The sequence below is a fragment of the Crinia signifera genome, chromosome 1, assembly GCF_055691185.1.
Source record: "Crinia signifera chromosome 1, ASM5569118v1, whole genome shotgun sequence".
Taxonomy (NCBI): domain Eukaryota; kingdom Metazoa; phylum Chordata; class Amphibia; order Anura; family Myobatrachidae; genus Crinia; species Crinia signifera.
The window spans coordinates 154,489,392-154,503,937 of record NC_139217.1 but is presented as its reverse complement, the minus strand read 5'-3'; the positions used below and the strand labels follow the sequence as shown (position 1 = coordinate 154,503,937).

General features: G+C 49.0%; 1 protein-coding gene across 2 annotated transcripts in view; it reads left to right on the top strand.

Moving 5' to 3' along the window:
• Positions 1-2,496: 2,496 nt before the first annotated feature.
• LOC146062881 (ceramide synthase 4-like) overlaps positions 2,497-14,546 on the top strand; it is a 100,586-nt gene continuing 88,536 nt past the window's right edge. For both annotated transcript variants that reach the window (XM_083174890.1, XM_083174887.1), the window contains exon 1: positions 2,497-2,708. The gene's annotated coding sequence lies outside the window, so the exon portion shown is untranslated. The remainder of the gene's footprint in view (positions 2,709-14,546) is intronic.

The following is a 14,546-nucleotide window of genomic DNA, read 5'->3' as shown; positions in this document are numbered from 1 at the left end:
ACGGAGGACGGCGAAGGTGAGTAATTGCAGCGCTTGACGTGCGTAGGCCCGCCCCTGTGCCTTTTACACACTGTCCACCTATTGACAGCATTATACAGTCAATAGGTCTATCTTTGTCAGCGCTCTTAGTCATTTCCATCTACACCACAGTCTGCCTCTCTATGTCCCCTTCCCAGTGGTTTTTCATCTCTGTCACCCCTCTGTATTTGACACTGACAGGAAGAACCAGTACTCATTGCATCCATACAGAATTACAGAAAATAACTAGCGCTATGCGAGCGGCGGCGCGGGAAGCGCTAGTTATTTTCTATTCACTACAGGGACCCCGCCGGCCGCAGCCAGCTTTATACACATGACGGCGCCGCAGGTACCCCTACAGCACGGACACCCCTGACCGCCCCAGCACTGCAGGGATGCCGGGGCCGCAAGTTTTTTCCACAGGTACCACCCCCCCCCTCCCCCCGGCACCGGGGCGCCCCCACCCCGACTCGCCTGGGGCGCTCCGGTGCCTTGCACCGGCCCTGGCCGCAGGTGCCACTACGGCACAGACACCCCTGACCGCCCCAGCACAGCAGGGACGCCGGGGCCGCAAGTTTTTTCCACAGGTACCACCCCCCCCCTTCCCCTCCCCCCGGCACCGGGGCGCCCCCACCCCAACTCGCCTGGGGCGCCCCGGAACCTTGCACCGGCCCTGGGGACAGTAGGTTGAAGTTTTGCCTAGGGTGCCGAAAAGCACTGGCCCTATATGTGGGTACTTAATGTTTGTAGCTAGCCCCGATATAGCCACAAATATACTATGCTAAATGGGCCCCTAAAAGTATTGGGTAAGGGGCCCACAAAGTGCCCACACCAGTGAATATAAGCAACCCTCGTTTCAGTAGTGCCAAGGTCGGAACCTTACTGATAGATAACTGCTACGTCACTGTCTGACAGTTACACGTTGCCATAATGCAAGTACATAATACATAGGTAATTCTTAGCAGTGGTTTCATAGGAAGAATATTTAACGTCCGGACAGGGCCGGTGCTAGGGTGTCCGGCGCCCTCCTGCAAACCATACATTTTGTGCCCTTTCACATTACCATTGCAACAAGCTGCAGCCTGATTGTGGGAGTGTATGCAACATGCGATCCTATGGAGGATCTCTGGTGCATGTACATGTATGCATACACCATCTCAGTGCTGTCACAAATGTTGCAGGCACTAAAGGTGCTCATACACGCTACAAGAATCGCATACGTTATGGGCTAGATAACATCGCATCACACGGCATGCATGCAATGTGTGTGCGATGCGATCCGAAGGCAGTACAAAAAGTATGTGCAGCACTCGTGACTGAGGGGGAAAGGAGGGGAGAGAAGGAGGAGATGGAAGAAGAGGGGAGGAGATAGAGGGGGCGGAGTGCTGAGGACTGGCAGGCTGCTGCCTGTTCGTAATTTGATTGACAGCTGACAGGCGCAGGGAGCAATGGGTAGGGGGCGGATCCGGACATAACATGTCATCCAGGCATTCACAGACAGTGCTACATGCCTCAGCGCAAGTGTCCGTGAGGAAGAGGGGGCAGGTCACAGGAGGAGGACAGTGTGTGCGCGGTGCAGGGAGCTGCTCAGCCTTTCCATACTGCCGCCCGCTGTCAGACAGGCGGCAGTGACAGTGAGGGCTGAGGCAGCTTTAGCAAAGCAGGTAGGGAGACAGCGCCTTTTCAGCATGGCGCCTCCCTGCTTTGCTGGAGCTGCTGAGTGGGTAGCGCCGGCCCTGCGTCCGGACTCCGGAGACAAATGCCCGGTACTATGTAAAAACCGGACCAGGACATCAAAACCTGCAGTCCGGAGCTTGTAGTGTCCGGTCCGGGGGGTCCCTGTGATAGCTATCACCAGGGACATGGGGATGGGGTGATAACAGCCTCCCCATGTGGTCCGGACCGTCCGGTTTTTGCTACATGCCCGGACCATAGAGGGAGGCTTTATTCTCCCCGTCCTCCTCTCCCTGGTGACAGGAGTGACAGGATACCCCCAGGTGGTTCGGGGGTCTTGTCCTAGTCCAAATGCCCGTTCCCCGTATAATTACAGTACATGAAAACAGTACATGAAAGATGCCCGTACCATACAGGGAGGCTTTATTCTACCCCCCCTCCTCTACCTGGTGACAGGTGTGACAGGCAGCCCCCCCCCCCCCCCCCCCCCCCCCCGACAGGACACCCCCGGACAGAACACCCCCCGGACCGGAGGCTACAAGCTACAAAATGCAGAGTTTGATGTCCGGTCCGGCGGTTTTGTGTTGGTCCGGTTTTCACCCATACCCGAAAGATCATGGGATGCAACAAGATTCATGTACAGTACCATATGTGTAACGATGATGTATGTACTACAGACGAGAACTGATAGCAGGTGGGGCACAACGGGAATATATGCCCTCTGCTGCTTCTCACACTGTCCCTCTGACACGGCGCCTCCTTGTTCTGTCTCCCCTCCCTTCTTAATTGTATCATGCTCCCACCCACTCACCCTTAACCCCACCTCAGTAGCCCCCAGCCAAGTTGTATCTGCCCCAGATTCCTTCCTCTTCATTCTTCTCTGCGAGTAGTCCGGCTGTACCTCGGCTGCTGTTACTTGTCTGCCCCTCCCTCCTCCTCCTCCTGCCATCCTCCTCCTCCCAGCTCCCAGTCCTCTGATCTCACGGCTCTCTGCTCCGGGCCCTTTACAGAGACAGGTGAGAGTCTCCGGCATTATTACACCCGGTTATGTAGTACTAGAGGAGGATCCCGTTACGGGATGGTGGGTGGCTGCTGTACCTGAGAGAGCTCATGCCAACCCTCTCATACCCTGCTGCTGGCATAGATAGCGGAGGGACGCGATATGTGGGTGCAGGGAAAATGCCCCAGCATCTGGCATCTGTGTGCAGGAGGGGGGTGCTGTCATTTCTGGCTATGGACATTGCACTTGGTCACCTTAGGTGTCCTGCTGTGAGTAGCCCGGAATGCCTGGTCACTGTCCTGACTGGGCATCACCAGTCCTGTATCATCTAATGTACAGAACAGCAGACTCATGCTGCCACTACTAGTGTCAGTGTGTGCCATGCTGTATTATCAGATTGCTTGACTACAGAGGTAGTGTTGCAATGACAAAGAACATGACTACTATGTATATAACTATTCTTAAGGTATAATGGCAATCTATAATGTATATACAGTATCTATATATTGCATGTTTCAGCATTGATATTATCACTTTATGAAGAATACTGCTATGTGGTCACAGTTCTTGTTATTATTGACAAGTAACAGTATATTTTTATGCTTCCAATGCTGTGTTGACCATAGGGACTGTAGTACATTTACTGTAGTTATGGTTGGTGTTCTGTATACAGTCTTTGTGCTCACTATAGTGACACTGGCAGAACAAAGTAAGGGTGTGAGTTCATATCAAACTGTTGACAAATGTAGAATATTATATATATGTTATTTGAGCAATATGGCTTAAGGTTCTTACTGCCATTCTGTAACACGACAAAGTGAATCTTGGTTTTATGATAACTAGAATATATATTATACGCTTGCTTATCTAGATTCTGGAAATAAGAAGAGCTGATGTTTGCTAAGACCTTTTTGATCATTAAGTTATGTATTATTTTCAACCAGTGTTTCCCAAGATTTAATTTTCACTTTTGTTAATGTTAACTTTCTGAAACTGAAGAGAGGGGTTCACTGATGCCGTGCCTCTCCTGTGATGGAGCTAGGATTTTCATTACTTGGGGCAAGGCAGTAACGTGGCTGGAATCCAGTAGTAATTTATTACTAGATATAAATAGGTTAATATTTAGACATTAAAAGGCCCATAGAATAGAGAACTATATTGTGCAAATACAGATATCCTGCTTGTTCCTCGTACCGGGTAATCCCGGGGACTGACAATGTTATCTGAAGGTGCCCATACACTACTGCGATGTATCACATCAGTGTATGGTCCATCTGACCCCCCTGAGTCGCCCGTAACATTACATGCCCTCCTTTCACAAGGGGGGGCATCAAACACATAATATGTGGGCTGATTAATCAGCCCGATCTGTAGGGATGGGGTGAAAATGGCCCATATAGCACTAGTGTATGGGCACCTTGACTCCTAAGATTGGAAACCCAGTCCAAACACAAGAAAGTTCAATCTATCTCCGCTTGAGGATTTATTGCATAATTCCTACTGGACAGTCTGGCATGGTCCTCACCAGATTATGGTGTGCCAGAATAAGTTCTGTCCATGAGTAGGCGTCCCAAAGTGTCCCAAAGTAAGGTACTTGTTGTGAGGAGGTCCCAATCTGGTTCAAGCAGGTTTTGAGCAATATGTTGATAGTCCTCTTATTAGGGCCAAGGAATGAAACGTAATTCTTTCCTCTCCTTTTCTTGGAGGCCTAGAAGATCCTAAAGATCCCTGATATTCGATTAAAATGTCTTTAGTAGATTTACTGTCTCCTGTGTGAGTGCTACTGTACTGTATTTCACTTTTCTGCCTTTCTTCTGTGTTCTTTGTCAGCATATAACTATACTCTTAGCGATTCCTGCGGCCACAAATATAGTTAACCATATCGGCGGTGCTGCGGGAGAACAATATAGTGCGTACTCACCTACCAATATCGTTCACGATATCGGTCAGTGACATCATCCACCCCATAATTCAAACATTGAGTCATTGACGGTATTGTCATAATGATCTGTGGTAATATCTGTGCTTGAATACTTATGTTTTTCGGGTATCTCTGGAAAGGCTCTTCCAAATATGGGATACGGTCATTAGGTCTACACCAACTAGGTCGGCAAGCATTGGGTCGACACCACTAGGTTGACAAGCAGTAAAGTCGACATGTGTCACAGTCGACATGGGTCTAGGTCGACAGGTCATTAGGTTGACACAAGCATTAGGTCGACATGGGCTAGGTCGACAGTCAAAAGGTCGACATGGGGTTTTTGCCTGTTTTTTGAGCCGACATGTACTTCATGCCCTACCATCCACTACAGCGTGGTGGGACAATAAAATAGTGTGCTGAGCGTAGCTAAGCACCGCGCCCGAAGCATTGTGAGCGATGCGAGGGGATGCGGTGCACTTCAAACTGTGTCCATGTCGACATTTTGGTAAAAAAAAAACAGTTAAAAACCCCATGTCGACCTTTTGGCTGTCGACCTTGCCCATGTCAACCTAATGCTTGTGTCGACCTAGACCCATGTCGAACTTGACCCATGTTGATCTAGACCAGGCTTGTCCAACCCGCGGCCCGCGGGCCGCATGCGGCCCAGGTCCGGTAGTAATGCGGCCCAGTGCATTTTAAGAAATTCTAAGTATAATATAGGGCAGGCTTCGCCAACCGGTCGAGCGACGGGTAGCTCGCCGGGTGTTTTCAAGTAGCTCGGCGTGTTTCAGTGACCTCCTGCCACGTAGAGGTTCCTTGCTTGGCGGCAGGAGGTCAGGAAGTGATTTAACGCCGCGTTTGTAGCCCTGACTTTGCGGCAGTGACCTCCTGCAGCGTAGCGGTTGGCGGCAGGAGGTCTCAGAGTGCCGCGTGACCTGCTGACGTCCCCAGCGTATGAATTTGCGCACTTTCTATAGACTCCACAGCCTCTGCTCAAGAGTCAGTCCTGCGCCACAGCCTCTGCTCTGCGTTGGGTAAAAATTTCGTTTTCACTGCTTGAGGTACACACCTTGATGATTATTAATTAATGAGCATCAAGGTGTGGGGCATATGTTTAATGGGCATCATTTGAGTGGCATATGTTTAATGACTCATTAAACATATGCTACACACATGATGCCCATTAAACATATGCCCCACACCTTGATGCTCATTAATTAATAATCATCAAGGTGTGTGGGGCATATGCCGCACACATGATGCCCATTATAGAAATGGCCCACACCTTGATGCTCATTAATAATGAGCTTCACGCTGTGGGGCATTTGTATAATGGGCATCATGTGTGTGGCATCATGTGTGTGACATATGCCCCACACACCTTGATGATTATTAATTAATGAAAGGTTGGACACCCCTGATCTAGACCCATGTCAACCTTGCTGCCTGTCGACCTAGTGGTGTCGAGCCAATGCTTGTCGACCTAGTTGGTGTAGACCTAAATACCCACACCCCAAGAATTGTACTGTCTGATTATGGGAAAGCATGGGAACCACAGAACACCTGAGCAGTATAAACTAAGTTTTTCCATTATATAGTTCCATTCTCAGATTACTAATAGAGAATTTGATGTTAGTGATTAGCGTTTATTTCAAATGACAGGATTAAGCCAGTCTTTTATTGTTGTTTAGATTTTGTAAGCCAGTATGTACTATAATCCCCCCGGACCTCATTTGTAAGGTATATTCACTACAACAAGGCTCTTAAGCATGTGGGTGTGGTATAACACACCGACAGTCGGGATTCCGAAAGTGATAAGCCTGACGTCGGAATCCCGACTGCACAGCGGGGGGAGCGCAACGAAGCCCCTTGCGGGCTCGCTGCGCTCGCCACACTGCGGGCACAGTGGCTCGCTGCGCTCGCGACCTATTTTATTCGCCCTCTATGTTATGCTCCCTCGTGGACCCCCACGAGGGAGCAGTCGGGGTAATGACTGACGGAATTCCGACTGTCGGTGAGTCGGCCGGCACCCAAGCATATTAAGGCCCCCATACACTATGCGACTTCTCCGAGGGGAAAACTCTGCCCTCTGACTGCCCGGGACAATGGGGCAGATGTATGAACCAGCGTTAAGTGCAAAAATGCACTTAACGCTGGTTAACTGGGAGGGATTACGATTTTGCTAATGTATTACTAGCGCACCTAACGTGCACTAGTGACAGCCCGCCGAGTTACGCTTGGCGGGGCTGTCCCCTGCAATCCCCCCCAGGGATTAGCGGCCGGGGCGATGTATTAACAGCCTTCAAGGCGTTAATTCGCCCCGGCCGCTTCGCCAGCTCAGGGCTAGCGTTGTCCTATCCCCCACTGTGGGGACAACGCTAGCCCTGCTTCTGGCTCGGGCTGCGCTGGAGATCTCGCGTTTTTTGCGAGATCTCGCGCATGCCCATTGGAGCCGGACAGGGGGGAGAAGCGCACTGAGCATGCGCGGGGCGCCGGGGGAGACGAGAAGGAGAGCCGTTAACACTGGGCACTTATCGGCTTGGGGGATGTTAATACATCATACATCTCCCCATAACGAGTGCCCGCTTCTCCTCGTTATGCAGGAGAAGCGGGACACGTTATTTCAGAAGCGCAAAGGGGGGGGGGGGGGTTAGTACATCTGCCCCAGTATATCATATGTGGTCCTTCTGCATATGATATATGGTATGTGATCCTGTTCCCCGGTGCCGGGAGGGGGGCCAAATCTGAGGTCGGACGTGCAGCAGGTCTGACCTACGACTCTGATTCTATGCGCACGGGACCGCAATCTGGAGCAGATGTCAGACACCCCCGATTTGGCCACTTTCCATCTGATTTCTCGTCCAGATCCATCAGAATTGAGTGAAAAGGCAAAATCAAACAAGTATATGGAGGCCTTTGGTTTGGAAGGGGCCTATTGATCAATACATGCCTGTCCTTTGAAGAAAAAAATGTTTTTTAGATACATGCTACAAAACAGTGTATCTAACAAACAATCGAAGTAGCCTGTAAATATAATGTTATCTTTAGAGTCTTTTACAAACAATAGATAAAGAAAACACGTGCTGAAAGTTGACTACAGTATGAACGCTACAAGAGCATTAATAAGAAATACGTTTTGTTAGTCATAATAACCTATAGTGTTTAATTCTTTTAATTGTTTAATTTAATCCTAAATGTTTAATTCATGCGGACAGGCACACCTTCATAGATATACCGTTGGCATAGATACGTTTATTTCTGCTAACCATGAGACTGATAAAATGTATAGGGAAAGACACAACAAGACTATTAATTCATTGCTTAGTTGTAAAGGAGCCTAGAGATGCATCTACATGAGAAGCATCTCTAGGCTGTATTCCTCCTGCATTAATAGCAATTCCCCAGTGTAGAATTGTAGGGGGAAATTGAAGAGAGAGAGCAGGTTTGTCACAATAGTGGTGCACCACAATATGATTGGACGACTTAAAAAAATAACTTTTAATAGTTTAATTCATAAAAAAGCTGCGAAAATATGACAGACTACATATAACATAAATACGAAGACAGGTGAACGATAGTGCAAGTTAAAAACTTGGGCTCATGCGGCGCCCCTTAGCACTTATTTTCCCATTAACTTTAAATGGAATGTCACGTCTCTTCCCTGCGTGTCGGCTATGTCACCTGATTTCCACTCGGGGGTTGTGTTATATACAGTTATGATTCCCTGTCTGTTCAATGTCTGGATTGGTTACACAGTTACCATATGGATAGACTACATTCAGTCTGAAATTGTGTCAATTGTCTCATTGAATTGATGGCAGAAGGTGAAGCATGGGCCACGAGATAGTGCAGTCTTTCAATCACATGTACAAAAGATAATAATGTAGATGATTTGCACTGTGTAGCGTACGAGTCCTGTTGACGGACCGACAGTGTTTTAGAGATTGAAATCCGGGCAGTAGGCAAAAATTGCCTGGTGTGTACTGCTCCATTTTATATTAACTTGGCAATGGTTACTGCAAGTCAGGTGGGCTTATGAATTAGTGTGTAGCATCTAATATAGGCAGATGTAAGCAATGGGTATATACGCCAGTGTGATACGGCGTGCAGCTATAACCCCGTGCGTGCTGTGTAATGGTTTGCGGGTAGAACCCTGTCAATCCTAAGCACGGCTGAGCGGGGTGGCTGTACCACGCTGGAACACCTTCTCTGTGCCAGCAGTGTAACCAGGCAGCCAGTAAGGCGGGGCGTGCAGCTGTAACCCCGTGCGTGCTGTATCAGGCAATACGGGTAGGACCCTGTTAACCTATTGCACAGCTGAGAGGGGTAGCTGTGGTACGCTCTAACCTCCATTACTATGCCGACACTGTGACCAAACAGACATGAATATGATTTAAGCTAAACATTAGAGTCCTTAAAAGGACTGGATATCAAACAGACAGGGGTAAGGAAGGCTGAGGGAGCGACCGCACGGCTATGGAGGCCGGCGTACGCTTCGCAGTTCTTCTTCAGGACAAACCTGCTCTCTCTCTTCATAAATTTGTCCAGTGGTAACACACCCCCGGGAACTATATAAATACCCAAGAGTATACCCAACGGGGGGCCCTTCTTTCAAATACTCTAAATTGAGATTACTGTCCTGTGCGATTGACCTACCAAACCGCTCTTACTACTTAATAGAATTGTAGGGGTACATTTACTTAAGATGGGACAATCTAAGTCTGTTTAAGATGGGAAGTTGGGTATAGCTACCAATCATATTCTTTTTTCTTATTTAGCAAGTTCTAGAAGATAATAAATAGAATCTGATTGGTTGCTGTGGGTAATATCCCATCTTTAATAGAACTCCCATTTTAGTAAATTTGTGGTTCATTAGATCAACATCAAATGTTCAACATGCACAAAATGTCCCAACAAGCAAAAGGTTGACACAGAGGTTGACATGAGTTTTTCCCTTTTTTGTTTTTGTTAATGTTGACATCTGAGAACATGGATCCCAAATATTATACCCCTTCTCTCCTACCTCCAATCTCTGTCTTCACAGCTCCCTCTCTCAATATCAAGCAAGTTTGAAACATATCAGTGTCCCTGTAAAAAATATCTTTCACTTTTTGTTATGACATCTCTTAGCACACAAAAGAGTAATTTGGTCCGTCAGGTGGCCTCTAGTGGTCACTGGCAGCACTTCATACAGGTGTGGAGTAGTTAGCCTTTAATATACATATTTGTGATGAGACCATGGGGGGTATTCTGGTTGCTTCTCAGAGTGTGGGCTGTGTGCATTCACATTTCTGTGGGATCACTGGATGCACGCACCCAGAACAGCGGACCGGGGGTGGAGAGGGGCGTGGGGGGCGGACAGCCCCATTACCATACGGGAACGCCCAGCATTGCCAACCATCGAATGATGTGGGTGTTCCTCGCAACATGAGAATTGATGTTTATTTAACACCCATTTGCCGGCTGTGCGTGAGTATACACCAGTGGTGTCAAACTCATGACCCACCAGCTGTTGTGGAACTACACATCCCAGCATGCCCTGCCACAGTTTTAGCAACCCATTATATAAAATCTGTGCCAGGGTATGCAGGGAACAGCTGGAAGGCCATGAGTTTGACACCACTGGTATACACCGAAATCACCCATTTTGGGTAATGTCTTTTAGGGGTAATCTACTCCACCCAGGGTAATCCTAGCAGAACACCTAAAATGGCTGCCGCACCTGGTACCTTGTGGAGTAAACAACTAGGGTTACCACCTTTGTATTAAGAGATTCCCGGACAGTGGCCTGTCCTTTGACACACCCACAGTCCACCCATTTACCCGCCCGAGCCCCTCCCCTTGACCCACTTTATCATGGTTTTTAACCGTTGCTTCAAATCTAGTCTTGATTTTCCACATCGTAATGCCCATTACATGTTTAGCCACACACCGCAATGCCCATCATAAGTTACACCACACACCATAATGGCCATTACGCCACAAAACGTGATGTCCATTACATGTTATGCCAGGGCTCCACAAATTTTGTAAAAACATGGACAGTGTGTGCCGAAGGCGCACCAAAAATTTACACCCTGATGCTTATTACACGTCCCACACCCATTACATATTATAGGACATACCATAATAGCCATTACACATTATGCCAGGGCTTGACAATTTTTTTCTAAATAGGGAAAAAAGGGACGGTGCCCGGTAGGCACACGCCAAAACTTTCCACCATAATGCCTATTACACGTCACACACTCATTACATAGTATACCATATGCCATAATGCCCACGTTATAACACACATCGTAATGCCCATTACACACTTATCTTCATGCTCATGCTATGGGTTTCATGCTCATTGCTACAGGTTTCATGCTCAATGTCAGGGGTTACATTCTCTTTGCCGGGGGTTGCAAGCTCTATACCAGGGGTTGCATGATCTATGCCAGAGGTTGCATGCTCTGTGACAGGGGTTGCATCATGCTCCATGCTAGGGTTACTTGCTCATTGCCAAGAGGAGTGAGATGCTTGTTACTACAGGCATGTGAGGGAGATAGCAATAGGCAGAGAATGTAGAGCAAGTCTGCTACATTGCAGGTTATGTTACCCGGCGCAGCGCAGCCATAGGCTGATTCTCACACCCGGGCCAGCTCTCACAGTCTGTATCAGTGTCAGACTAGAGTAGTCAACTGAGCAGCCAGTGACCGGAGCCCCAGCCGAGCCGCCAGCATCGTCTTTTACTAAGCCAGTGCTATGGCCGTGGTGGGCGGACACAGGCAAACGACTGACACACCCGTCCGGGCTCCAGACACCGGGCTTAATTACCGGACTGTCCGGAGTAATCCCGGACGGGTGGTAACCCTATACACAACCCATGGAAGTTATTATCCAAAATGCTGCACCAATCCTGCATTATGCTTACTGTGTGCTCAAGGGTTTCTTTTGTCTGTGACTTGTCTAACTGTACTACAAACACCCTCTGTATTACGTGCATTGTTTTTTAATGTATGTAAAGCGCCTTGAGTTCTGTTGGAGAAAGTGCGCTATAAAAATTAAACTTACTAAAATAAAAATGAAACAGTATATAGTTTTATATAAAAAGCACATTGCAACATGATTATAGTATACAATTAATAAATGACTAAAAATAGTATTGTTTCCCTGAAGAACAGTCTAATTCATGCTTTTCTATGGATTCCTTGTTCAGAGCTAGACAATAGTGCTCTAGGCAAAGTGAAACTATGGCTGAATGTGTTTCTATCCAACTAGTAAGCTACAGAATGTGTGTTTATGCTAAGCACAAGCCTTCCAGTAAATGTGTGAATTGTCCTTGTGCTGAATCTAAACCAAATATAAATAACATACCCTCCAACATGACCCATTCTATTAGGTACACAATGTTCTGCTCCTGTACTGGCCTCTTAAGGCCCATACACACTGGGCGACTTTGAGCTGAAAGTCGCTCAAAACACCTAGTTTGAGCGGCTTTCAGCTCAAAGCCGCCCAGTGTGTATGCCCCGGCGGTGAGCGCTGCTGCGCGCTCCCGCATCATCGCCGGGAAAGCCGTTCATCTGCTGTTTATACCAGCAGATGAGCGGCTTTCAGCTACGCAAAGTTGCTCAGTGTGCATGCACTGAGTGTTTTTTCCTGCAGCGATGATTGGCATCATCGCTGTCCATACACGCTGGGCATAGTCGCCCATTGTGTATGGACCTTTAATGTATGATTGCCATCACCTGTGTTGAACTAGGTAATTTATGAGAATGGTATTTCAACACGGGATACAGATATCACACATTGAGGGCAGTCCAGGAGCAGAGCATTTTGTAACTAATGGCATGCATACCTTCCAACATCCAACCACTGGTCGGGACGCTCGCACGTCCGAAAAGGGGGAGTGGCTGCTACAAAAGGGGGCATGGCCTCACAGGAATGCTGCGGCCACAAGCCATGCCCCCATTTTCCATCACTATGGGGTCATGGCCAGTGCTGTGCCATGCCCCCAGCTCCTCTGTTTCACTAATACCCCTTTCACACCAGCCTAAATTCCCGGGTTGAACCCGGTACTAGCGCTGGTGTGAAAGGTTCCCGGGACAAATTACAGGGCTAATTTGCCAGCAATCCAACCCTGCTAGGTAGCAGGGTTGTTCTCGGGTAAAACCCGGGGACCTGGCTGGTGTGAATTGGGTAGGGTATATTTACCTGGGTTGCCGCTCCTCGGTGTCCTGTCCGGCCGGGAATTGACGCAGGCGGCGGTCTCAAATGATGGGACAGGCAGTGGATGATGATGACGCAGCTCTCCGGCGGCAGTGAGGGCGCCGGAGAGCTGCTTCATCTTCATCCGCCGCCTGTCCCGTCATTTGTGTGGATCCCCGGCCTGCACAGAGGACCAGCAACCGGGGTGAGTATTCTCCCCACCTCCTGCCCACCTCCGCCGCCGACTGCCCAACGCCATCCCACCGACTGCCCGCCTCCTCCCCACCTCCTGCCGACCTCCTTCCCGCCCCCTTCACACACCAGAAAATGCAGGGACTTTTCTGGTGTGAATGGGTCCAAACCCGGGAATGTAACTGCTTGTCCCAGGAACTGAATTCCCGGGTTTGTCCCTGCATTTGAGGTGTCAAAGGGGTATAATAGAAGCTGTGAGCATGTGCACAGCATCTATCCCCTGCTACTCTGCTCAGCAGAGCATTGGAAGGCAGGAGGGACTCCCAACAGCCCCCTCACCATGGGACAGTTCCATCCCCGGGTGGAATATGGGACAGTCCCAAAAAAATCGGGACTGTCCCACCAAAATCATGACAGCTGGGAGGTATATGAATAAAGTATGGATATTGCTCATAGAGGGTGGGATGTACTAAAGGGAAAATGCGGTAAAACGGGGGTTTTACCGCATTTTCCTATGTACCAATACCTGTCCGCCCCGTTTCCGCATGGCAGGGTATCGCCACCCTATGGGCTTCTATCGCCGCCGCCGTCCGCGCGCCCCCCCCCCCCCTCCCGTCCTCCTGATCTCCTCCTCCCCCAGCAGGTGTTACAGCCAGCAGGACATCCGGCTGCAGGGGGAGGAGGAGATGCAGGGGGACACAGCCAGCCACCGGGATGTGACGGAGACCCCCGCAGACCACATCAAAGGTATCGCAGGGGTCTCCGTCACCGCAACCCGATGCTAGCCTCATATGTTAGTACATATGCGGCAGCATCACGGCGGCTGGCAGGCGAAGGGCGGCGATGTATATTAATACATCCCGCGCAAAGGGCGAGATGTACTAAGCCTTGAAAAGTGATAAAATACAGAGTGATAAACTACCAACAAATTAGTGCCTTACTGTCATTCTTTTAAACCCAGCATGTAGCATGGCAGTTAGTAGCTGATTGGCTGGTTGGTTACACTGTCCATTTTATCACATTTGAAGCTTAGTGCATCTGGCCCATAATGTGGTTAGAAAAGCCCATTTACAAAATACATGCCTCCCAACTTTAAAGATGTGCAGCTCAGGACTACTGGCGTGCTTATGATGAGAAGCGTGTTCTATTCAAAAGGGGGCATGGCTTCATGGGGATTCTGCTCTCGTGAGGCCACGTCCCCATTGCGCACCTTGGGGGTATGGCCAGAGCTCTGTCGTTGACCATCGAATGATGGTGAAGACGCACTCATATGTTAAGGTGGTCCAAACCACTCGTACATATGTGTGTAGAACTGCAGGGAATTGGGCGGGCAGCTGACATCCGGTTATGGCAGTTGTCCACCCCCCACACGTGCGTCAGGAACACATTAGCACTGAGCGTTCACATATGCTAATAGCCCAGGTCGACAATCCACACCCTTCTCCACCTCCCCACTGGAAAGGCAGGGAACGTGCACTCGACGAACAGATTTTGCATTGAGTTTGCACGCTCCCAGCATATACACATGCGCAGAAATGCTGCTGCACATAC